Genomic DNA, 26,320 nt, shown 5'->3' with positions numbered 1-26,320 from the left:
ATTTTTGGATTTTAATGACAAATGCTAGATCCTGTCCTTAGATAATACTTTTATATGGAACCATAAAAGACCGAGAATAGGCAAAGCAATCTTGAAAAAGAATAATAAAGCTGGAGACATCACAATTCTGGACTTCAAGTTATATTACAAAGTTGGCACAAAAACAGACACATAGACCAATGGAATAGAATAGAAACCCCAGAACTAGACCCACAAACGTATGGCCAACTCATCTTTGACAAAGCAGGAAAGAACATCCAATGGAAAAAAGACAGCCTCTTTAACAAATGGTGCTGGGAGAACTGGACAGCAACATGCAGAAGGTTGAAACTAGACCACTTTCTCACACCATTCACAAAAATAAACTCAAAATGGATAAAGGACCTAAATGTGAGACAGGAAACCATCAAAACCTTAGAGGAGAAAGCAGGAAAAGACCTCTCTGACCTCAGTCGTAGCAATCTCTTACTCGACACATCCCCAAAGGCAAGGGAATTAAAAGCAAAAGTGAATTACTGGGACCTCATGAAGATAAAAAGCTTCTGCACAGCAAAGGAAACAACCAACAAAACTAAAAGGCAACCAACGGAATGGGAAAAGATATTCGCAAGTGACATATCGGACAAAGGGCTAGTCTCCAAAATCTATAAAGAGCTCACCAAACTCCACACCCGAAAAACAAATAACCCAGTGAAGAAATGGGCAGAAAACATGAATAGACACTTCTCTAAAGAAGACATCCGGATGGCCAACAGGCACATGAAAAGATGTTCAGCGTCGCTCCTTATCAGGGAAATACAAATCAAAACCACACTCAGGTATCACCTCACGCCAGTCAGAGTGGCCAAAATGAACAAATCAGGAGACTATAGATGCTGGAGAGGATGTGGAGAAACGGGAACCCTCCTGCACTGTTGGTGGGAATGCAAATTGGTGCGGCCGCTCTGGAAAGCAGTGTGGAGGTTCCTCAGAAAATTAAAAATAGACTTACCCTATGACCCAGCAATAGCACTGCTAGGAATTTATCCAAGGGATACAGGAGTACTGATGCATAGGGCCACTTGTACCCCAATGTTTATAGCAGCACTCTCAACAATAGCCAAATTATGGAAAGAGCCTAAATGTCCATCAACTGATGAATGGATAAAGAAATTGTGGTTTATATACACAATGGAATATTACGCAGCAATGAGAAAAAAATGAAATATGGCCTTTTGTAGCAACGTGGATGGAACTGGAGAGTGTGATGCTAAGTGAAATAAGCCATACAAAGAAGACAGATACCATATGGTTTCACTCTTATGTGGATCCTGAGAAACTTAACAGGAACCCATGGGGGAGGGGAAGGAAAAAAAAAGAGGTTAGAATGGGAGAGAGCCAAAGCATAAGAGACTGTTAAAAACTGAGAACAAACTGAGGGTTGATGGGGGGAGGGAGGGAGGAGAGGGTGGGTGATGGGTATTGAAGAGGGCACCTTTTGGGATGAGCACTGGGTGTTGTATGGAAACCAATTTGTCAATAAATTTCATAAAAAAAGTTATATTACAAAGCTGTAATAATTGAAATAGTATGGTACTAGCACAAAAATAGATGCATACATCAATAGAACAGAATAGAAAATCCAGATTATATCATAAGTGTTGGCAGAGAATTCTACAAAAGAGAGGAGTGGGCAGGAAACATAGAAGGCAGGCAACCAACATAATAGCTTCCACCTAAACAAATTTGTATTGATTTAATCCTTTTAAGAACCTTTTCTCATCTAGACTCCAAGCTTCTTGGGGAGGGGTCTCCTTTAAAAGTGACTAGAGTTAAAATGCCAGCTTCAGTTGGGAAATCTTGAACCACTTGCTTTCTGTTCTTCACCCTACCCTAACCTCAGTTTCTTCCTCTTGTACAATGAGTACAATAATGTATACTCCTGGGGTGTATTGTTAAAATTACCTGAAATATCCCAAGTAAAATCCAGTAAGACAGTGCTTAGCACATAATAGATGCCAATACATATCATTTGTCCTTTTCTTCTGGCCTCCAACATATGCTAAATAAGATGTTTGGTATACAGGGACTTCTCAATAAATGCTTTAAAAAGACTTGATGAAGAAAAAATAGCAGTGAGGATAAAATAGACTAGTGTAAGCCAAAGGCATTCCCAGGAGCCCAGAATCCATAGTAGTCTGTCATGGGGGCTAGGAAAGAAATCTACTGGTCCTTTGTTGTATGTGAAGGCATAGCCAGGACTATCCAAATACTACTGGAGTGGGACAGATATGTGAAGACAAACTAGAACAATATTTCATAGGGACAGAATTCAGTGACTGAGCAGAGTTACAGGCTAATCATAAACATCACCAGACAAATCCAGCTGGACAGAAACAGATTTAATTAAAGTGGTGAATATTCTCAGGCACTTTTAAAAAATCTTTTTACTTATTATATTTCATGGATGGGAATCATGTAAGATATCAAAAAGATGGTGGAGGTCACTTCATCAATTTCTTCTAGAAAAATCATATGCCCTAAAAGTATTCTGTGTTACTTTCTGGTTTTTTTCAACTCCCAAGACAGGACACATAAGCTGAGAGAAAGCAGGGTATAGGGGGGAAAATACAAGTCATAGACATAGGATACCTGCTTCTAGTCTTCACTTTACCACTAATTGGTGAAATGACTTTGGAAAAATTACTTTTATCTCTGGGCCTCAATATTTCATCTGTAAAATTTAATAGTTAGACTGTATTATCCCTGAATTTCCTTTGAGTTCTCACAGTTTAAAACTAGTACAAAGCTTGATTTGATTAGCCTGGGAAGAAGGTGAATAAGTGGATCCTAAGTTTACCTCCACCCAGGAATACGCCAAATAGCCACACCAGTGCATCTAACCCAGGCAACAACCCAAAGCTTGGCAAAACAGACTTTCCATAGTTAATCCTAGAGAAGAGATCACATAAAAATGGTAGTAGGGAAAGAAATGTGGTTATGAACCAAACTCCTGGTTAGAGTAACCACACATGGGAGGGACACCACAAGCATGGAAAAGAAGAGGAATAGGCCCCACAGCAGGCACCCTAGATACAAGGGACCTGCACTGGGCAGATGAATCCTCATAACATTTGGCTTTGAAAAACAGTGGGGCTTAAATTTGCACTTTTACACTAAGAACAGCTTAACTCTGGGTGCTTTAAAAATCAGCATTTTTAACTGTGGAAGAGCCAGAGGGAAAATTGAATCCCAGCTATTAAAGAGACAGTATAATAAACAACCCACCCTGAAAGATACAACTTAGAAGCAGCAGTTTAAAAAGTGCCTGAAGTATATGGGAAGGAGATTTATTTACTAATTTTAGAACATGTGCTGGAGTAACAAGATATTTAAAATACTTCAAAGACAAAATAACTGGTGGGCATGACTTCTCTCCCCATTGCCAACCTAAATAGCCAGATACCTGCTGAAACCAACTTGAACACTCTTCACCTAGTTTGCAAACACTGCAGGCCCCATCCCCATGTTCTGCATAGTTGCCTATCCAGTCCAACCCACTCAACAGTAGTCCTTCCAAAATGAATCCTGCCCTGGAGAGAAGGAAAGATAACTACACACACAACCCAACCATGGCCCCAGCAGTGGGATGGGGACAGATATCTTGTCTGACTGCCAGCTCCACCTGCCAACAAAACTTCACAAAGAGAAAGCCCTTTCAATTTGGGGTCACTGCAACCCCAAGAGACAGACTGAAGGCAAACATCTAGGTCTGACTGCAGGTTCCACCCATCAAGTAAATCTTCTCAGGGGACAATGTAAGGAGAACACTCTGAAGTTCAGTGCAAAAGCAGCCCCAGAAAAAAGCAGGCATCTGGTCTGACCCAAGTATAATAATAAGGCAACCCTAGACTGGCAAGGTACAAGGACAAAAACCTGCCTACAACAGGCAAAGTAGGCCCTTACAGCCTACTGGACTTAAGGCAAACACAGTTCAACCACCATAGTAAGGTGCATGCAACACACATAGAAGACACCCCTGAAGTACCTGGTTCCAGTGACCAAGAGACATTGCCCTACAGTGCACTGCAGGACCTCATCTTCATAAGGCCATTACTGTCAAGATCAGACCATAACTGAACTTCCTAACACACAGAAACAAACACAGAAATTTAAACAACATGAGGAGACAGGGGAATATGTTCCAAGCAGAAGAGCAGGGAAAAATCACAGCAAAGGAGTTAAATGGAATGGAGATTGGCAATATGCCTGAGACCTTAGGCAAAGAGACAGAAAATGTAAGAGAGAGAGAGAGAGAGAGAGAGAGAGAGAGAACCAGAGATGAGGAACTCAATAACTGAACTTAAAAATACACTAGAGAGAATATATAGTAGAGGAAATAGGAAAACAGATCAGAGACCTGGGAGACAAGTTAATAGAAACCAAGCTAAATGGCAAAGAAAAATTAATAAAAAATGGGAATAGGTTAAGGGAACTCAATGACTTCATAAGTTGTAATAATATTGGAATTATAAGGATTCCAGAAGGAAAAGAAAGAGAATAAAAGGACAGAAAATTAATTTGACAAAAAAAAAGCTGAAAAATTCCCTAATGTGGGGAAGGAAACAGATATCCAGATTCAGGAATCACAGAGAGCTACCAACAAAATGAAGCCAAGGAGGTTTGCACCAAGACACATAATAATTAAAATGGTAAAAAGTAGTGATAGAGAGCTTTAAAAGGAGCAAGAAAAAAAAACAGTTACATAAAAGGGACACCCCATAAGGCTGTCAGCTGATATTTCAGCAGAAATGTTTTCAGGGAGTGGGATGACATTTTAAAAGTGTAAAAAAACTGTAAAAAAAAATAAACTGTAAAAAAAGAAAAAAACTGCAGAAAAAAATTCTATCAAGCAAGGCTACTATTCAAGATAGAAGGAGAATTTAATAAAGAGTTTCCAAGACAAAAACAATTTAAAGGAGTTCATCACCACTAAACTTACCTTACAAGAAACATTAAAGGAAATTCTTTGAGTGGAGAGAAAATGCCATAATCAGGAGAAAATTAGAAGAGGAAAAATTTTTACAAGTACATAGAAACATAATAAAAGTAATAGATTGATCACTTATAAAACCAGTGTGGAGGTTAAAGCACAAAAGCAGTAAATCAATTATATCAACAAAAATCAGTCAATTCACATAATAAAAAGATACACAGTATGACATCTATATATATAACATGGAGGGTGGAGTAAAAATTTAGTGCTTACTTAAAATGGTTTTAAACCTAAGCAACCATCAACATAATATAGATTCCTATATACATAGGGTGTTGTATATAAACCTAATGGTAACCACAAATAAAAAAACCTATAATGGAATTGCAAAAAGTATACTGAGAGGAACCCAAGCATATCGCTAAAGAAAGCCATCAAACTACAAGGGAAGAGAGCAAGAAAAAAAAAAGGAACAGAGGAAAAAATACAACTGTAAAACAAGTTATATCAAGTACTTATATCAAAGAAAATAGACTTTAAAACAAAGATTGTAACAAAAAACAAAGGACACTTTAAAACAAAGATTGTAACAAAAAAACAAAGAATGCAAGAAAGGAATGGGAATCAATAGAGTTAATGGACAGCTAAGCCATACAGACCATATGGCACTATGTAGGCCAGATTCAAGAGCTTGTTCTTTTTTTTTTTCAATATATGAAATTTATTGTCAAATTGGTTTCCATACAACACCCAGTGCTCATCTCAAAAGGTGCCCTCCTCAATACCCATCACCCACCCTCCCCTCCCTCCCACCCCCCATCAACCCTCAGTTTGTTCTCAGTTTTGGCTCTCTCCCACTCTAACTTCTTTTTTTTTCCTTCCCTTCCCCCATGGGTTTCTGTTAAGTTTCTTAGGATCCACATAAGAGTGAAACCATATGGTATCTGTCTTTCTCTGTATGGCTTATTTCACTTAGCATCACACTCTCCAGTTCCATCCACGTTGCTACAAAAGGCCATATTTCATTCTTTCTCATTGCCACGTAATATTCCATTGTGTATATAAACCACAATTTCTTTATCCATTCATCAGTTGATGGACATTTAGGCTCCTTCCATAATTTTGCTATTGTTGAGAGTGCTGCTATAAACATTGGGGTACAAGTGCCCCTATGCATCAGCACTCCTGTATCCCTTGGGTAAATTCCTAGCAGTGCTATTGCTGGGTCATAGGGTAGGTCTATTTTTAATTTTCTGAGGAACCTCCACACTGCTTTCCAGAGTGGCTGCACCAATTTGCATTCCCACCGGCCGTAGCAATCTCTTACTCGACACATCCCCAAAGGCAAGGGAATTAAAAGCAAAGGTGAATTACTGGGACCTTATGAAGATAAAAAGCTTCTGCACAGCAAAGGAAACAACCAACAAAACTAAAAGGCAACCAACGGAATGGGAAAAGATATTTGCAAATGACATATCGGACAAAGGGCTAGTATCCAAAATCTATAAAGAGCTCACCAAACTCCACACCCGAAAAACAAATAACCCAGTGAAGAAATGGACAGAAAACATGAAAAGACACTTCTCTAAAGAAGACATCTGGATGGCCAACAGGCACATGAAAAGATGTTCAACGTCGCTCCTTATCAGGGAAATATTTTTAACTTTTTGAGGAACTTCCATGCTATTTTCCAGAGTGGCTGCACCAGTTTGCCTTCTTACTAAAAGAGATCCCCTTTCTCCACATCCTTCCCAATGCCTGTTGTTTCTTGTGTTGTTGAATTTAGCCATTCTGACAGGTGTGACATGATATCTCATTGTAGTTTTGATTTCTATTTCCCTGATGATCAATGATGTTGAGCATTTTTTTCATGTGACTGTTGGCCACCTGTATGTCTTCTTTGGAAAAATGTCTATTCATGTCTTCTCATTTTTAATTGGATTATTCTATTTTGTAGGGTTTAGTTTTATAATTTCTTTATATATTTTGGATAGTAAACCTTTATCAGATATGTCATTTGCAAATATCTTTTCTCATTCTTTAGGTTCCCTCTAGGTTTTCATGATTGTTTCCTTTGCTGTGCAGCAGCTTTTTATTTTTATGAAACCCCAGAAGTTTATTTTTGCTTTTGTCTCCTTTGCCTCGGGAGATATATCTAGAAAGAAGTTGCTATGGCCAATATCAAAGCGGTTACTGCCTGTGTGATCTCCTAAAACTTTCATGATTTCAAGTCACCACATTCAGGTATTTAATCCATTTTGAATTAGTTTTGTGTATGGTGTAAAAAAGTGGCCCAGTTTCTTTTCTCTTCTTTTTTTTTTTTTTTGCACGTTGCACGTGCATTTTTCACGTTCATTTTTCCCAACACCGTTTTTTGAAGAAACTCTCTTTTTCCCATTGGATATTTTTTCCAGCTTTGTTGAAATTTAATTGACCATATAGTTGTGGGTTCATTTCTGGGTTTTCTATCCTTTTCCATTGATTGATGTGTCTATTTTTGTGGCAGCAGAATACTGTATGATCATTAAGGTTTGTAATATAACTTGAAGTCATAAACTGTGAAGCTTAATTTAAAACAAAATTTTTTTCTATAGTTTGTAGTCACTGTCTTGCTACTTTATTCACCTTTGTAATCAGGGTGTCTCTATTTATACATATTGATGTGACATCAATCACAAATATCAAGAAAACATTTCCTTCTGGAGGTTTGGAATTAAATGGCTGTTGAAAAAACACATTTGATAAATAATAAATCAATCGATCTTTTAGATGTCATTTATTTTCTGGCACACCATTTGGTCTGACACACTCAAAATAGAGGAACCGCTCAGTGTAACAGATTTTCAGTTTTTTTTTTCAACGTTTATTTAATTTTGGGACAGAGAGAGACAGAGCATGAACGGGGGAGGGGCAGAGAGAGAGGGAGACACAGAATCAGAAACAGGCTCCAGGCTCTGAGCCATCAGCCCAGAGCCCGATGCGGGGCTGGAACTCACGGACCGCGAGATCGTGACCTGGCTGAAGTCGGACGCTTAACGGACTGCGCCACCCAGGCGCCCCTGATTTTCAGTTTTAAAGAACTTGGGGTGCCTGGGTGTCTCAGTCAGTTAAATATCAGACTCTTGATTTTGGCTCAGGTCATGATCTCACAGTTTGTAAGTTTGAGCCCTGCGTCATGCTCTACACTGGAAGTGTGGAGCATGCTTGGGATTCTCTCTCTCTCTCTCTCTCTCTCTCTCTCCCTCTATCTCTCTTTTCTTCCCCCACTCACTTGCATATGTGCTCACTCTCTCTCAAAATTAATAAATAAACTTGAAAAAATAAAGAACCAACTCACAGGTCACCTTGTATCACCTAAAAATGAGTAGATATTCCAAACAGTAAATAAGTATCATTAATGTTATCCTATAAATAAAGTGTAAGACTTATTTTAGCATATAAAAATAAGTCATTAACCTATAAGAAATATCTGGTAAAAGAGGAGGGAAAACGTGTACTCTAAAAACTATAAAAAGAAAACTATGAAAAAAAACTATGAAAGAAATTGAAGACAATGCAAAAACATGGAAAGACATTCCATGCTCATAGATTGGAATAACAAGCATTGTTAATATGTCTATACTACCCAAATCAATCTACATACATATACATATACATATACATATACATATACATATACGTATATTCAGTCAAGTGTCCATTGACTGATGAATGGATAAAGAAGATGTGGTGCATATATATCACACCATTATATTTTCATACATATAATGGAATATTACTCAGCCATCAAAAATAATGAAATCTTGTCATTCACAATGAAATGAAAGGAATTTGGGATTATTATGCTAAGTGAAATAAGTCAATCAGCAAAAGACAGATACTGTATGTTTTCACTCATAAGTGGAATTTAAGAAACAAAACAAAGGAGCATAGGGAAAAATAGAGGGAGACAAACTAAGGATTAGACTCTTGACTATAGAGAACAAAGTGATGGTTACACAAGGGGAGGTGGGTGGAGGAATGAGTTAAATAGCTGATGGTAATAAAGGAGTGCACTTGTGATGAGCATGGAGTGTTGTATGGAGGTGTTGTATCACTAAACTTTATACCTGCAACTAATACTATACTATATCTTAGGTAACTGGAATTAAAAAAAAACATTTAGGGGTGCCTGGGTGGCGCAGTCGGTTAAGCGTCCGACTTCAGCCAGGTCACGATCTCGCGGTCCGTGAGTTCCAGCCCCGCGTCGGGCTCTGGGCTGATGGCTCAGAGCCTGGAGCCTGCTTCCGATTCTGTGTCTCCCTCTCTCTCTGCCCCTCCCCCGTTCATGCTCTGTCTCTCTTTGTCCCAAAATAAATAAACATTGAAAAAAAAATTTAAAAAAAAACATTTAAAAAAGAAATATCTGGTAATATGTTATTAGCTTATGAGAAATATCTGAATATGATCTACCAAGTAAAGCTGAAAAGAGTTTTAACTGAGTAACTATAATTATAACTAAATTGCATGCTCTCTTCTGCTTCTGAGAATGTGGAAGAAGCCTTGCCATTCCCTTTCGTAAATAGTGTGGCATTGAGCAAAAGCTTTTGGAAGAAACGAATATATTTTCAAAAAGTAAGGAAGGAATTGAAGGGCTTTTTGAGTTCATGACTTACATTGCATATAATTTAGGTACCTAGTGAGATATTAATTATGCTGTCCAAGATACATTTGAGCCTAAATGGACAGCATTGGCTCATGTTCTGGGCTCAAATCATGCTTTTCATGATCCACCTGCCGATCATGGCCAATAGTTTAAACTTCTGTTTCCTCACTAGCTAGTTAGATTTAGTGAATTTCTTGGCCCGTACCCATCCCCAGACTTGATTTTGGTTAAATTCCAGTACTTCTGATGATTTCTCAGGAACTCTGTCTGCATCTTGATTTCTGGCTGATACTAAGGCAGTCATTGCTACAAGTAAAAGTTATTCCTCTGAAGCACACTCTCCTCTATGGATTATCTTTCAATGACTATACCAAGAAAACCCACTTTAATTTTCAAGTCCCAGATATTATGCTGTTATATGATAAGCAGTAATAATCAAGGCACTAATGACTATACCCTTTTCTGTATTCACATACTACCAGTTATTATAATATTAACTTCCTCACACTTTATTCTAAGGCTGTTTTACCTTTATTTTTACCCTGTAATCTTTACTCCTTTCTCAAATTTGGAATATCCTAGACCTCAGAACTTCCTGAGTACTTTCTGATGTTTTATAGCTTGCCCAAACTGTTGCACTGGCACATAATAATGCACAAAAGCATCCAGTACATGGACAGGTCTGTGTTAATGTTTATTATATCATTTTGTTAATATTCATTTTAATTTTGGGTTTTTTTCTGTGGGAACAGTAGAATAATTTTCTCCTATTCTTGCAAGAAAACCATAGTAAAGCCCAGCAAAGCAAAATTTGCTAAATTATCAGGGCCCTTGGGAGAAGCCTGAAGTGTGCCCCTTCATTCTTGAGTGATTTCAAAAGGACATCTTTAACATTTCCCAATGATTGATACATATGTCTCTTAATCCTTAAGCCTTATTCAGCAGTAATAAAAAAGTAAAATGAGCACTGATGACGTATCAGAGACCTAAGTTGCAGTCTTTTCTCTGTCATAGACTCACAGAGGTACTTGGTTTGGTCACTTCAATTCTCTGAATCTCAGCTTTTCCACCTTTAAAATGCAAACTGTCAATCTATGTCACTTTTCAAAGCATAAAAGAGTCTTGGATGTTTTTCCATTGCTCCTGTAAGTGACAGGTTTTGAATCCGTTTCTAATAATTTCCTTTAACTCATGGTCTGCAGACTGATTCTCTAGACCTATGTCACAAGACAAAGGCTTTTGGGATGTAACTTTAATGGGCAAGGGAAACAGCACTATCTGTAGTTCTTTCTTTCAGGATTAGGCAAGGGTCAGAAGAAAGAGTTTAATTTCCTTTTCGGTTCTGAACATCTGATTGGTGCTAATAGTGTCTATAAAAGGAAGGTATAAAGCATGCTTCTTTCTACTTTTCATTTCACTTACCTAGTACACAGGGGGAAAATTGAGTTCATTCATTCCTAATTGTCTCTAGGTGAAAATTCAGTGAGATTTTTGGAGGAATCAATGTCCCACTTTGTATTTATTCACCTTTACAATATTCTGTACCATACTGTACCAGCCCACACAGAATTGGTATATTAAATGATTCCTGTCTCACAGAAATGTAAGTATTGCAAACATACAGTAAGAGAGAGCAGTACATGTGTTTACAAGTACAAAGAATATTTTCTATAATAAAAAAAAAATACCTACCCCCTCTGATACAAAGTTCCTGGAGGATGACTTTCATGCGATCCAAATATTTACTAATGTGGCTGGTGGAATCTTTCCTTGGGATGAAAAACTTGAATCCCATCTATAAGATTAATGCCTTTGCCACAATACCTGATATTTACAGCAGCTGCCTGAAAGAAATACTCCTTGCTGAATGACCCAAAGCTCTCTAACAAATTTAGCTCTAGTTGAATAAAATTATAACTTTTTTACTTCCCTGGAAAGATTAGAGCAGTATAAAATAAAGTCCATGAAAAAGAAATTAAAAAACAAAACGAAGTCCAAGGACACCACTGTTGACAGTAGAGAAAGGAAGGAACAGAAAATCATTTGAGATTTTTATCTTGGGTCATGTTGCACCATGGACATACATCCTTTCCTGTTTTTAAAATCTCTAAATGCAGCTTCTAGAAGTTACATGCTACTGATGGCCTTATCATTGGGTTTAAAGTTAGAAGGTGCCTTCTTCAATATTTTCTACTTGAGCATAAAAGAAAAGCAACACGCAAACAAGAAAACAATTTTACTTACATTTTGTCAAAATATGTTGATGATGAGTATCTAAAAATGTAAATTTAATATAAAATCATTTAACCCATTATTGATTGTAATGTACTGATTATTCTGATAGATAAAGCTTATGTATGAGAAACAGTAAATAAGTCTCTTGTCTTCTTATTTCTCCTCTCCCATTATAAACATGTTTTTGTTGTTGTTGTTTGTTATTGTTGTTGTTGTTGTTGTTGTTGTTCTGGAGTGTTTTATTTGAAAGCAGAATCTTTACACTTAACATTAATTACAATTCACTTTTACAGTAAAAATATATAACTTTTACAAGCTGATAAGAATATATATTCATGTTGGTAAATGTCCTGAGACATTATAGTTCTTATTTTTTAATCATAGCTCATTTTGAAAATAACAGAAATCTAACCATTTAAATCATTTATCAAAGAAACTATCACCTCCAAAAAGTTATAACTAAGAGTAGATAAAAAACATCCTGCATATTCCGCAAGTAACTCTACTTAATATAGAGTTGCTTAAATTACAAATGTTCACAGGGCTATTTTATTCAATATCAATTGAGTGAAACACATTAGAAAAAAACCTCTCCATGTCAAACTTAAATTTCTCCCCGTTAAAAGTTACCTCCCCCTTCCCATATTAAGCAATCAAGTGTATAATTATTTTTGTTTGTGCAAATACTAAGGAAATGACATACAAGGATGGTCCAGGTTCATGATATCCATACCACCCTTAGATCTGACAGATTACCCAGAACTTGGTGTGAAGAGAACAGTTCTAGATATTAATGGTAAAAGATACAGATAAGATCTAATTCATTAAAAACTGGAGCCTACCGTTTCAGTTTCTTTCTGTTTTCTCCAATGATTTCCAAATAATTCAAGTGACAGCCACTTCAACAAGGATGCTATTGATCTGTACCTCAATTCCAGCTCCTTGTTCTGAGAAAAACCAACATCCTTTTCCATCACCAAAAAAACAAAAAAAAAACACAACCTCTTCAAAATGAGATAAAGAAAGACAAAAGGAAAGGAGATAGAGAAAGAGTGAAAGATAAAGAAGAAAAAGAAAGAAAAGAAAGGGAGGGAGGAGGGAGACAAGGAGGGAAGAAAGAGTAAAAATAAAACAAAATATAATAAAGCCAAAACAAAAATGAAGATAGCAAAGGTAAAAAAAAAAGAAAGAAAGAAAATTCTCAGCATTACCTAACCACTACCACGTTGGAAAACATGGTAGTGAGATGTCAGCGTGAAATGTGCAAGCCTCTATGCACACTGAACATTTCCGTTTTCCAGGAGGTAGCTTGAGCTAGCAAGCTTGCCTGTGCTTGTTCTCTCTCTCTCTTCTCTCTCTCTCTCTCTTTTCTCTCTCTGTCTCTCTCTCTCCCTCTTTATCTCTGATTAATTATGAAGAACTATTTTATGGGCTGTAAATACAGGCTGCAAAGCTTCACATTAAGCAAATAAACTTTTGTTTCTATTTATAGGGCGACAGTGCATTGTCTTCCAATCCTGTGGTTGCACTTAGCTTTGAGTTTGTGACAATGCGTGGTTTATTTGTTTATGGAGTCTTTTGTAGAAACTATGTGCCCTCTGGCCCCTTTCATAGTGGACCACTACAATCTTCATCGTGATCCTTTCTCTAAGCCCCTCAATTGTTGTGTTCAGGTACCAAAGTGGACACTCCTTACCTAAGACTGACCCTTAGGTAGCTCCCAATAGGAGAGTTCAAAGTGGGAATGACCTCTGCCTAGAGTATTCTTAGATATACAGACATTTAAACCCCTGATATTAAAATAAATACTCTACTCCTTAAGAAAAACTTAAAGATACATAACTCACCTCACACTTCCTGTCCACCCACTCCCCATTCCCCTCAGAGTCCTCTGCCAGGAAGTATAAGTAAACCTTCATTTCCTCTCAGTGGTTAGGAATAATTGGGTGAAAAGAGGCTGGTTTTCTGTAGCCCTGACCTGTAGCCACAACCCGTTGAAGATGGTGTTCCAAGCACCTTCAGAACCCCAGAGCCTAGGACTACACTGTATTAGATGCCTAACATATTCTACCTGCAGCAGTACACCTGTGAAATGGACAAGGGGCAGCTGAAGGCAATCTCCAAGACTTTCATAGTATTTTAGATCAGAGCAAAGGAAATTTTCACATGTACCATGGGAGAAAGAAGTATATTAATGCAAATCCAGTTTTATTCCAGGACATATCTGTATGGCATATTATAGGAAGCATTAGGAAGCATCTGTAGGACTCTTTACCTCAAAATATTTTTTTCACTAATGCCTGAAAAACAAATCCTTTGGGGGTAAGCATTCCTTTCTTCCTGAAGTGTTGATTTTCAAATCTTGACACTCTTAGAAATATACTTAGTTGAAAACCTTGGTGTGAATAAATTTATTAGGATTGGAAAGATAAAAATAGATAATGAGAGCAGGATATAAGAGAAAACTGAATAGATTCCAGGGAATGAAAACTGAGTTGCCAATCTTTAATGATTTTGCACTAAGCTATGTTGAGTGTAGTTCTGAGTAAGTGGAGAAAATATAGGGGAAGGGGTAAATTAATCTAAATTTTCATTAGGTCAGCTATATTGACAAGAGATCACAATTCATTGCCCCTTCTGTATCCTTTTATTCTGTACCCCACAGTCTGGAAGAATGTGGCATTAATTCTGTGTTTATTTAAAGAAAATTGTCCTACTTGCGTTTGTTGTGTCCAGTTTATTGTGATGCTCTCTCCATTCACACAACCTTAGCTCCATTCAGCAAACACTTACTGAATAACTGCCAAATGCAGACCAGTAGATCAAATATAGCTGAAAAGGAGAGAATGAAGGGAAAAGAGTACAAGAAATCTGATGGTAAAGGAAAGGTTACTGCTTCCCAGAAACTTTTTAGAATCTAGTTAAGCACATAAGACATTATCTAATTGCCTAAATTATAAGGCAGCATACATGTCATAAGGGCCTAAAAATGTTATTTCTACTTCTGTAATATTTTACAGAGGAAGTCAGGGATCCCAGGAGGGCTGGGATAAGAAATGGAATTTCAGGATGCAAGTCAAGCAAGTCTTCAGGAGAATGAGAGTTTGGGCTGTATCTCTTAAGAATGGAAGGATTTCAATAATTACAGAAGTGACAGTATTTTTCAAATTTCTAAAAACTCATAAATTTTGCTTCTTTGTACAGGATCACATTTTATTCTCATTTTTCTCCTGTCTTCTTCCACCAAATAAAGTTTGGGTACAGACAGATCAGTCTTGAGGTTTCAGCTGGCTGTCTCAGAACACATAGGAGCCAATCTTTATATATTTTGAAAAACTACCTGGTGGTGAAGTTTCCTGACCTAGTCTATACTTATCTTTCTTATTTAGGTGAAGGAAATTTACCTCGATGAGAATCCAACTTATGCTCCTATAAGAACATTGTTAAATTCCACTCCAAATTGCTCAAATAATACTTTCAGAGCTGAATGCAGTAGGAGTCATGATGTAGTCTAAGTCCTCATTTTAAAGATTAATAAGTTAAGAGAGAAGGACCTGATTCATGTTTCACAGTGAATTAATGATAAAGCTGCCACTTAGACCCAGGTTTCTTGACTTTTAAGACAATGTCCTCACCAACATCATTTCCATCTTCCCAGGGTCTAATGGCATCAATGATATGGGTAATTTATTCACTATTATATAATCTGTGGCAAGGTTTGTCTTATTTAGTTACAGAGGAAAGGCCAAATATCAAATAAACTCAAAGGCTAAATTCTATGGCTCTGTCTTTATATGTCAAAAGGGTGGACATCTTGACTCACTCAGATCTACTTAAAAAGAAAAAGTTTAAGCCCAGTCAAATTAGAGACAGAGGTCAAGACAATTTATAAATACTTCCTCAATCATGTAATTATGAAATATAAAATATATTAAAAATATATTTTAAAAAATGGAAAATAGTAGCAAAGTAAGAGGACCCTAGCCTTACCTCCTCTCACAAACACAGCTAAATGACTATCAAATAATCCTAAATACACCAGAAATTGACCTGAAAACTTCAGGAACAAACTCCACAACTAAAGGTAGAGAAGAGGCCACATCAAAGAAGGTAGGAAGTACAGAGACATGGTTTCATAGAGAAATGGATTGTGGCCTCTGCAGTGGGGACAGAGCTATGGTGGTGGAGGAGGGCGAGAGACAGACTAACACAAGGGGAGTGCATGGGGAAAGGAATACCAACACCATTTGGTTTGGAAAGCAAGAGGGAATGAATTTCATAATAGCTGACAACCAGCTGGGCTTAATGCCTGGATTTTTAAAGGTCTTTGGGGGGATTGGGTCCAAAATAGCATAGAGAGCACTGGGCTGCTCTTGGAGAGAAAGCAGGACAAACAGTCTGTGAACTTACAGTATAGAAAAAATGATATAAAGAGCACTTGGGGCACATAATGGGGTTATTTGCTCATCTCAGAGTATGTACCAGAGAGTCAGTGTTCACGGAGAAATCCCTACAAGAACAAAAGACCTAGCAGGCACCATTTCCCTTCCCTTCCCTTCCCTCATCATAAGCACAGGGTCACCTGCAGAAACTGGCATAGGCCTGAAATTCACTAACTTGCTAACACCAATACCCACCCCCCACTCCCACACTCTAGTAGAACCAACCTTCCCTTCCAAGTCATGCTTCCCTCAGTCCAGGGTGGTGGGACCCCTACCCCAGAAGTGCTGGGAGTATTGCAAGGACACAATTACAGAGACTGTGGCAACAGGTCTCATTTCACAAGCAGACCACAGAACACCTGCTTAAAACTCACCACATTCAGGTCAGGGACCAAACATTGCATACAACAGGAAAAGAGAGCCTCTAAATTTTTTTTTTCAACGTTTATTTTTGGGACAGAGAGAGACAGAACATGAACGGGGGAGGGGCAGAAAGAGAGGGAGACACAGAATCGGAAACAGGCTCCAGGCTCTGAGCCATCAGCCCAGAGCCTGACGCGGGGCTCGAACTCACAGACCGTGAGATCGTGACCTGGGCTGAAGTCGGACGCTTAACCGACTGAGCCACCCAGGCGCCCCTGAAAAAGAGAGCCTCTAAAGATGACTGGACCAAAGGATAAAGCAGCCAAGATAAAATAGTAGAGCAAACACAACATACATTAGAGATACTACCGGAAATACCAGGCTCTGGGGAACAAAGGACACTATACTGCAGAGCACTACAGGACCTCTTCTTTATAAGGCCATTACTCTCAAGAACAGGAAACGTAACTGACTTACGTAACTTACAAAAACAGGCACAAAGACTTAGACAAAATGAAAAGAGAGAGGATAATAGAGCCACAGATCTACCAAAACAGATATAAGTACATGACTAATGCAGAATTTAAAGCAATGATCATAAAAACACTCACTGGACTACAGAAAAGAGTAGAAGGTAATAGTGAGACCCTTAACACAAAGATAAGGAATAATATAGTTGTGATAAAGGGTTCAATAAAAAAATGAGAAACATACTCACTAGAATGAACAGCAGGCTGAAAGAAGCAAATGAATGAGTTAATGACTGAAAAGACAGTAATAAAAAGTAATCAGGCTGAACAAGAGAGAAAAAAGGTATTATGCAGAATGAGAATAGACTTACAGATCTCAGAGACTCCATCAACCATAATAACATTTGTGTTATAGGGTCCAAGAGGAAGATAGAGAAAAGGAGGCAGAAACTCTATTTGAAGAAATAATAGCTGAAAACATCCTGAAACTGGGGAAAAGAACAGATACCCAGATCCATGAAGCACAGAGAACCCACAACAAAATCATCCAAAGCAGATCGACACCAAGACATATTGTAATTAAATGGGAAAATGTGGTTATAAAGGAAGAATTAAAAAAAAAACACAAGACAAAAGAAGACAGTTCTACCAAGTAGAACAAAGGAAATCCCATAATTCTATTAGCAGATTTTTTAGCAGAAACTTTGCAAGCAAAAGGGGAGTGGCATGACATATTCAAAGTGCTGAATGGGAAACTCTGCAGCCAAGAATACTCTATCCATAAATGATATCACTCAGAATAGAAGGAAAGATAAACAATTACCTAGACAAACAAAAACTAAAGGAGTTTGTGACCACTAAATCAACCCTGCGACAAATATTAAAGGGGACTCTGAGTTGAAAGGAGAGACAGTAAGAGGGTAAGAATTACAAAAGCAATAAATATAAATATTTCTGTAAAAATTATTTAAGTAACTCACAAAATAAAAGGCTGAAAAATATGACAATATATACTTAACACTTCAGAAGGAGAGGGGTAAAAAATGGGTTCAAAATTAAACAACCCTTTACCTACTATAAACTTCTATATACAGAAGAGGCTATATAAAAACCTAATGGTAATCATATATCAAAAACTACTAATATATATGAAAAGAAAAAAACAAAAAATTTAAAAAATGTATCACTAAAGAACACCAAAAAATCATGAGAGAGAAAAACAAGAAAGGGTCAGAAAAAATCTTCAGAGACAACCAAAAATGAATGATAAAATTAAAATAAATACATATTCATCAATTACTTTTAAGGTAAATTGACTAAACGCTCTAATCAAAAGACATAGGGTGACAGAATGAATTAAAAAAAATCAGACCAATCTATATGTTGGTTATAGGAAACTCATTTTAGACCTAAGACACCTACAGTCTGAAACTGAGGGATGGAGAAAACTTTATCATGCAAATGGCTGTCAAAAGAAAGCTGGAGTAGCAATACTTATATCAGAAAAAAAAAATTAGAAGCAAGACTAACAAGAGACAAAGAAGGACCCCGTATAATAATAAAGGGACAATCCAAAAGAATATATAAAAATTGGAAATATTTATGTACCCAACATGAGAACACACAAATACATAAAACAGTTAACACTAAATTGAACTGATAGTAATACAATAATAGTAAGGGGCATTTTTTTAAAAGTTTTTATTTACAGGAGACCGGGTGGCTCAGTTAGGCATCTGACTTCAGTTCAGGTCACGATCCTGTGGTTTGTGAGTTCGAGCCCTGTGTCAGGCTCTGTGCTGACAGCTCAGAGCCTGGAGCCTGCTCTAGATTCTGTGTCTCCCCTTCTCTCTGCCCCTCCCATGCTCATGCTCTGTCTCTCTCTGTCTCTCAATAATAAATAAACATTAAACAATTTTTAAAAAAGTTTTTATTTAAATTCCAGTTAGTTAACATGTAGTGTAATATTAGTTTCAGGTGAAAAATATACTAATTCAACACTTCTATACAGCAATGTGTGCTCATCACAGGTGAAGTTAACTCCTTAACCCCCATCACCTACTTAAACCATTAACCCACCCACCTCATTTCTGGTAATTACCAGTTTGTCCTCTGTAGATCAGTCTGTTTCTTGGTTTTCCTCTCTCTCTCTCTCTCTCTCTCTCTCTCTCTCCCCTCTCTCTCCTGTTTACCTTTGCTCATTTGTTTTATTTCTTAAATTTCACATATGAGTGAAGTGATATGGTATTTGTCTTTCTCTGACTGAAATTTTGCTTAGCATAATACTAGTTTCATCCATGTCATTGCAAATGACAAGATTTCATTCTTTTTTGTGGCTGAGTCATATTGAATTATATATATATATATACACACACACACACATATACATATATACACACATACATATATATATATACACACCCATATACATATATACACACGTACATATATATATACATATATATATATGTGTATATATATATATATATATATACACACACACACACACACATACCACATCTTCTTTTTCCATTCATCACTCAATGGACACATCAGCTTTGCCCATAATTTGGCTACTGTACAAAATGTTATTGTAAACAATAGGGTGCATGTGTCCCTTTGAAGCAGTATTTTTGTATCCTTTGGGTAAAGTTCTATTTTTAACTTTTTTTTAAGCTTTTTTTTTTTTGAGAGAGAGTGTGAGCAGGGGAGGGGCAGAGAAAGAGGGAGAGAGAATCCCAAGCAGGCTTCAAGCTGTCAGTGTAGAGCTTGAGGCGGGTGTCAATTTCATGAATGATGAGATCATGAACTGAGCCAAATCAAGAGCCAGACACTTAACTTACTGAGACATACAGGCACCCCTATTTTTAACTTTTTGAAGAACCTGCATATTTTTTTCCAGACTGGTTTCACTACTTGCATTCCCACCAAGAGTGCAAGAGTGTTCCATTTCTCTATATTCTCTCCAACACCTCATCTTTCTTGTGTTTTTAATGTCAGTCATTCTGACAGGTGTGAGGTGATATCTCATTAGAGTTTTGACTTGCCTTTCCCTGATGATCAGTGATATTGAGCACCTTTTCATATGTTTGTTGGTCATCCATATGTCTTCTATTGGAAAATGTCTATTCATGTCTTTTGTCCATTTTTTATTGGATTATTTGCACTTCAGGTGCTGAGTTTTATAAGTTTTTTTAAATATATTATGGATATTAACTCTTTATCAGTTAATTCATTTGCAAATATCTTCTCACATTTGTAGATTGCCTTTTAGTATTCTTGATTGCTTCCCTTGCTATGCAGAAGCTTTTTTATTTTGATAAAGCACAAGACCTGTATCCTGAACACCATAAAACACTGATGAAAGAAATTAAATATTATACAAAGAAATGGAAAGACATTCTGTGTTCATGGATTGGAAGAAAAAATTTGTTAAAATGTCTCTACTACCCAATGCAATCTGCACATTTAATGAAATCCCTATGGAAATACCAACAACATTTTTCACAAAGTTTGAACAAGCAATCCTACAAATGGTATGGGAGCACAAAAGACCACGAATAGCCAAAGCAATCTCGAAAACTAAAATCAAAGTCAGAGACATCACAATTCTGGTGTTCGAGCTATATTACAAAGCTGTAGTGTTCAAGACAGTATGGTGCTGGCGCAAAAACAGACACAGAGATCAATAGCTCAAAATGGAAAACCCATAAATGGACCATAACTATATGCTCAACTAATCTCCAACAAAGCAGGAAGGAATATCCAATGGGAAAAAGACAATCTGTTCAACAAATGGTATTGGGAAAACTGGACAGTAACATGCAAAAAATGAAACTGGACCATTATCTTAAACCATACAACAAATAAATTCAAAATTGAAGAAATGCCTAAATGTGAGACAGGAAACCATCAAAATCCTAGAGGAACACATAGGCAGAAACCACTTTCACATCAGCTGTAGCAACCTCTTACTAGGTACCTTTCTGGAGGCAAGGGAAAGAAAAGCAAAAATGAACTATTTGGACTTCATCAACATAAAAAGCTCTTGCACAGCAAAGGAAACAATAAAAGAAACTAAAAGGCAACCTTAAGAATGGGAGAAGATATTTGTAAATTACATATCTGGTAAAGGGTGAGTATTCAAAATATATAAAGAACTTAAACTCAACAACCAAAAACCAAATAATCCAGTTAAAAATTGGGCAGAAGACATGAATAGACATTTTTTTCCAAAGAAGATATACATATGGCTAGCAGACACATTAAAAGATACACAACATCACTTATCATCAGGGAGATACAAATCAAAACTGCAATGAGGTATTAACTTATACCTGTCAGAATGGCAAAAATTAACAACACAGGAAACAATGGATGTTGTTGAGAATGTAGAGAAATGGGAACTCTCTTATACTGTCAGTGGGAATGAAAACTGGTGCATCCATAGTGGAAAATAGTATGGAGGTTCCTCAAAAAAGTTATAAATAGAACTACCCTACACTCCAGCAATTGCACTACTAGGTATTTAACCAAAGGACAAAAATCCTGCTTCAAAGGGGCACATTCACCCCACTGTTTATAGCAGCATTATCAACAATAGCCAAATAATGGAATGAGCCCTAAAGTCCATTGAATGGTGTAAAGATAAAAGGTTGTGGTATATACATATACAATGGAATATTACCTAGCCATAAAAAGGCATGAAATCTTGCTATTTGCAATGATGTGGATGGAGCTAGAGTATATTACACTAAGCAAAATAAGTCAGTTGGAGAAAGACATGTACCATATGATTTCACTCATATGTATAATTTAAGAAATAAAATAGATGAACATTGGTACAGAAAAAGGAGAGGGACAAACCATAAAAGAGACTCATAACTATAGGGAACAAATTGAGAGTTGGTGGAGGGTGGGATAGGCTAAATTGTTGATGGGTATTTACCAGGGCACTTGTTGTGGTGAGCACTGAATGTTATATGTAAGTGATGAATCACTAAATTCTACTTCTGAAACTAATATTACATTGTATGTTAACTAACTAGAATTCAAATAAAAACGTGAAAGAAACAAAGAAACAAACAAATGAAAAACAGAACAAAGAGCAACCTAAACTTACACCTAATGGAGCTAGAAAAATAATAAAAACCCCAAACCACCAGATGGAAGAAAATACTTAAGATTACAGCAGAAATAAATGATACAGAATCCAAGATAAATAGTAGATCATATCAATGAAATCAGCTGGTTCTTCGAAAAAATAAACAAAATTCATAAACCTCTAGATAGACTCATCAAAAAAAAACAAGAGAAAGGACTCAAATAAATAAAATTACAAATGAGAAAGGATAAATAACAAGCACCACATAATAAATAAAAACAATTTAAAGAAAATATGATGAAAAACTATATGGCAACAAATTGGACAACCTAGAAAAAACGAATTAATTCCTAAAAACATATAACTAACCAAAATTTAAATGGAAAGAAATAGAAAATTTGAATAGATCAATTATCAGCAAGGAGTTTGAATTGCTAATCAAATAAAACTCCAAACAAACAAAAGTCCAGGACCAAATGTCTTCACAGGTTAATTCTACCAAACATTTAAAGAAGAGTTAATGCTTACTCTTCTCTATTCCAAAAATATAGAAAAGAATGGAAATTTTCCAAATTCATTCTATGAGATTACCATTACCTTGATACCAGAACCAGATTAAGACACCACCAAAAAAGAAAAATACAGGCCAATATGTTTGATGAGTAGAGTGCAAAAATCCTCAGCAAAATACTAGCCAACCAAATCCAAAAATACTTTAAAAAATCATTCATCACAATAAGGTGGAATTTTTTCCTGGTATGCAAAGGTGCTTCAATATTTGCAAATATATAATGTGATTCATCACATCAATAAGAGAAAGGATAAAAACTATATGATTATTTCAATAGATGTAGAAAGAGCTTTTGACAAATTCCAATACCCATTCATGATAAAAGTCCTCAACAAAATTGGTTTAGAGGAAACATACCTCAACATAATAAAGGCAATATATGAAAAATCTATAGAAAACATCATACTCAATGGGGAAATACTAAAGTTAGGAACAAGACAAGGATGTCCACACTCTCCATTTTTATTCAACATAGTACTGGAAATCCTGTATATAGCAATCAAACAACAAAAAGGAATAAAAGATATCAAAACTGGCAAGGAAGAAGTAAAACTTTCACTATTTGCAGATGATATGATACTATATATAGAAAACCTGAAAGATTCCACCAAAAATCTAATAGAACTGATAAACAAATTCAGTAAAGTTGCAGGATACAAAAGTAATGTGCAGAAATCTGTTGCATTTCTATACACCAATAATAAAACAAAAGAAAGAAAAATTCAGGAATCAGTCCAATTTACAATTGCACCAAAACCAATAAGATACCTAGGAATAAACCTAACCAAAGTAGTAAAAGAACTATACTCTGAAAACTATAAAACACTGATGAAAAGAATTGAAGATTGACAGAAAGAAATAGAAAGACATTCCATGATAATGGATTGGAAGAACAAATATTTTTAAAATGTCTATACTACACAAAGCACTCTACGCACTTACTGAAACCTCTATCAAAATACCAACAGCATTTTCTACAGAACTGGAACAGAAATTCTACAATTTATATGGAAAACGAAGGACCCTAAATTGTCAAAGCAATTGTAAGAAATAAAAGCAAAGCTGGAGATATCATAATTCCAGACTTCAAGTTATATTACACAGCTATAGAAATGAAAACAGTATGGTCCTGGCACAAAAAAATAGACACATAGATCAATGGAATAGAATTGAATACTCAGAAAGAACACCACAACTATATGGTCAATTAATTTTGAACAAATGAGTAAAGAATACCCAGTGGGAATACCCAGTGGGAAAATGAGAGTCTCTTCATCAAATGGTGTTGGGAAACCAGGTCAACCACATGCAAAAGAATGAACCTGGACCACCTTCTTCTTACACCATGCACAAAAATAAATCCAAAATGGATTAAAAGCCTAAATGTGAGACAAGACACTATAAAAATCCCAGAAGTTAGGCTAGGCAGTAATTTTTCTCATATAGGAACATATAGGTATAGGAACATTTTTCTAGATATGTCTCCTAAAGCAAGGTAAATAGAAGCAAAATTAAGCTCTTGGGAATACATCAAAATAAAAAGCTTCTGTACAAGAAAGTAAATCATAAATAAAACAAAAGGCAACCTACTGAATGGGAGACAAAATTTTTCAGTGATATATCTGATAAAGTGTTAGTATCCAAAACATGTAAGGAGCTTATACAAATTAACACCCAAAAGCCAAATAATCCAATTAAAACATGGGCAGAAGAAATGAATAGATATATCTTCAAAGAAGACCTACTGATGGTCAACAGACACATAAAAAGATGCTTAACATCACTCATTATCAAGGAAACGCAAATCAAAACCACAATGAGATGTCACCTTACACCAGTCAGAATTGTTAAAATAGAAAACAAAACAAAACACAAGAAACAACCAGTGTTGGTAAGGATGTGGAGAAAAAAATCTCTTGCACTGTTGGTAGGAATTCAAACTTGTATTGCCTCTGTGGGAAACAGTATGGAGGATCCTCAAAAAGTTAAACTTTAACTACCCTATGATCCAATAATTGTGCTACAGAGTACTCCCCCCAAAATACAAAAACACTAATAAAAAGGGATACATGGACCCCTATGTTTTTTGCAGCATTATTTACTATAACCAAAGTAAGGAAGCAGCTGAAATGTCCATCACTAGATGAAAGGGTAAAGAAGAGGTGGTTTATAGATATGGACAATGGAATGGAATGGAATATTATTCAGCCATAAAAATAGAATGAAATTATGCATTTGGAAGGACAAGGATAGAGCTAGAGAGTATAATGCTAAATGAAATGTCAGTCAGAGAAAGATATCATATGGCTTCATTCATATGTGGAATTTAAGAAACAAAACAAATGAACAAAGAAAAGAGAGGGAAACAAGCCAAGAAACAGAATCTTAACTATTGAGAACAAGCTGTTTTTTTTTTCAGAAGGAAGGTTGGTGGGGTAATAGGTTAAATAGGTGATGAGGAAATGCTACTATATACATATATATATATATATATATATATATATATATACACACACACACACACACACACATATAGTAATTATATATATGTTATACATATAGTAATTACATATAGGTATTATTATAGGTATATATATGTATAATTACTATATATTATACACCTGAAACGGATGTAACACTGTATGTTAACTATACTGGAGTTATAAAATAAGATTAATAAAAATGAGTCTGCTTTCCCTTGTTCTGGGAGTCATTGGTTTGTAAATTATTCTCCATAATCTCCTGTTTATACATATAAAAATGATCTTGTGATGCAAAAGAAGAAGAAGAAGAAGAAGAAGAAGAAGAAGAAAATATATTTTAAGTAATACATTTAATTTTAGGTATAATAATAATTATATTTTAAATAAATAATAAATAATATGTTCCTTAATAAGGTATAAATAAAAGTTTCAGCTTTTATTATTGGTTTGAGAAGATAATTTTCTTTTTAATAAATTTTTCATTACCATTTAATATTTACCCATGATTCTAAAATTCCTTTTTCAACTATACTTGTTTAGTGTTGCATATAAAATATTGCATAATACAGTATACATTATCATTAAAATTGCTTTTCTAAACGTATTCATATCATCAGACCTTCAATTTTAAATCCCAGTGTTTCTCCCTTTCCAAGAATATCCTATAGTTTAAGCTTTTATTGATTGTAGTTTAATCACAAATATCATTTCTTCAGCTCTCTATAATCTGCAAAGGGCTTTATGTCTTGCTATGTAATTGCACAGAATTAACACATCAGCAGCAGCAAAGCATTAGAATGCTGTAATTAACAGATTAAAATACATTTTAAAATAGTTTACCTAAATGATTTTCTTTGAAAAGTTACCAGTTAAAATACTAATTATACTCATTCCTTCTTTAAGTAAAATACTTTTTTGGCAAGTGTTTGATGGCTGAGAGTTGGCAAACTACTATGTACTGTGCTACCAGTTTAAATTTGTTATGTTGTTTATTCATTCAAACAACCCTGTTTTAGATAGTATTTGTCTCCA

At 35.9% G+C, this 26,320-nt stretch overlaps 1 protein-coding gene across 11 annotated transcripts in view; it reads right to left on the bottom strand.

Annotated features, from left to right (window-relative positions):
• GPR174 (G protein-coupled receptor 174) overlaps positions 1–26,320 on the bottom strand; it is a 96,197-nt gene that overhangs the window by 11,792 nt on the left and 58,085 nt on the right. For 5 of the 11 annotated variants that reach the window (XM_047844240.1, XM_047844243.1, XM_047844245.1 and 2 more), the window contains exons 1-2: positions 12,698–12,923; positions 11,865–11,894 (exon numbers count right to left, since the gene is read on the bottom strand). The exons of 2 other annotated variants lie outside the window; for them this stretch is intronic. The gene's annotated coding sequence lies outside the window, so the exon portion shown is untranslated. 4 more of the 11 variants (XM_047844241.1, XM_047844251.1, XM_047844247.1 and 1 more) reach the window with 4 other exon arrangements.

Source organism: Prionailurus viverrinus, chromosome X (genome assembly GCF_022837055.1).
Source record: "Prionailurus viverrinus isolate Anna chromosome X, UM_Priviv_1.0, whole genome shotgun sequence".
Classification (NCBI taxonomy): domain Eukaryota; kingdom Metazoa; phylum Chordata; class Mammalia; order Carnivora; family Felidae; genus Prionailurus; species Prionailurus viverrinus.
Note: the sequence above shows the minus strand (reverse complement) of the source record. Positions and strands in the feature narration are given on the sequence as shown.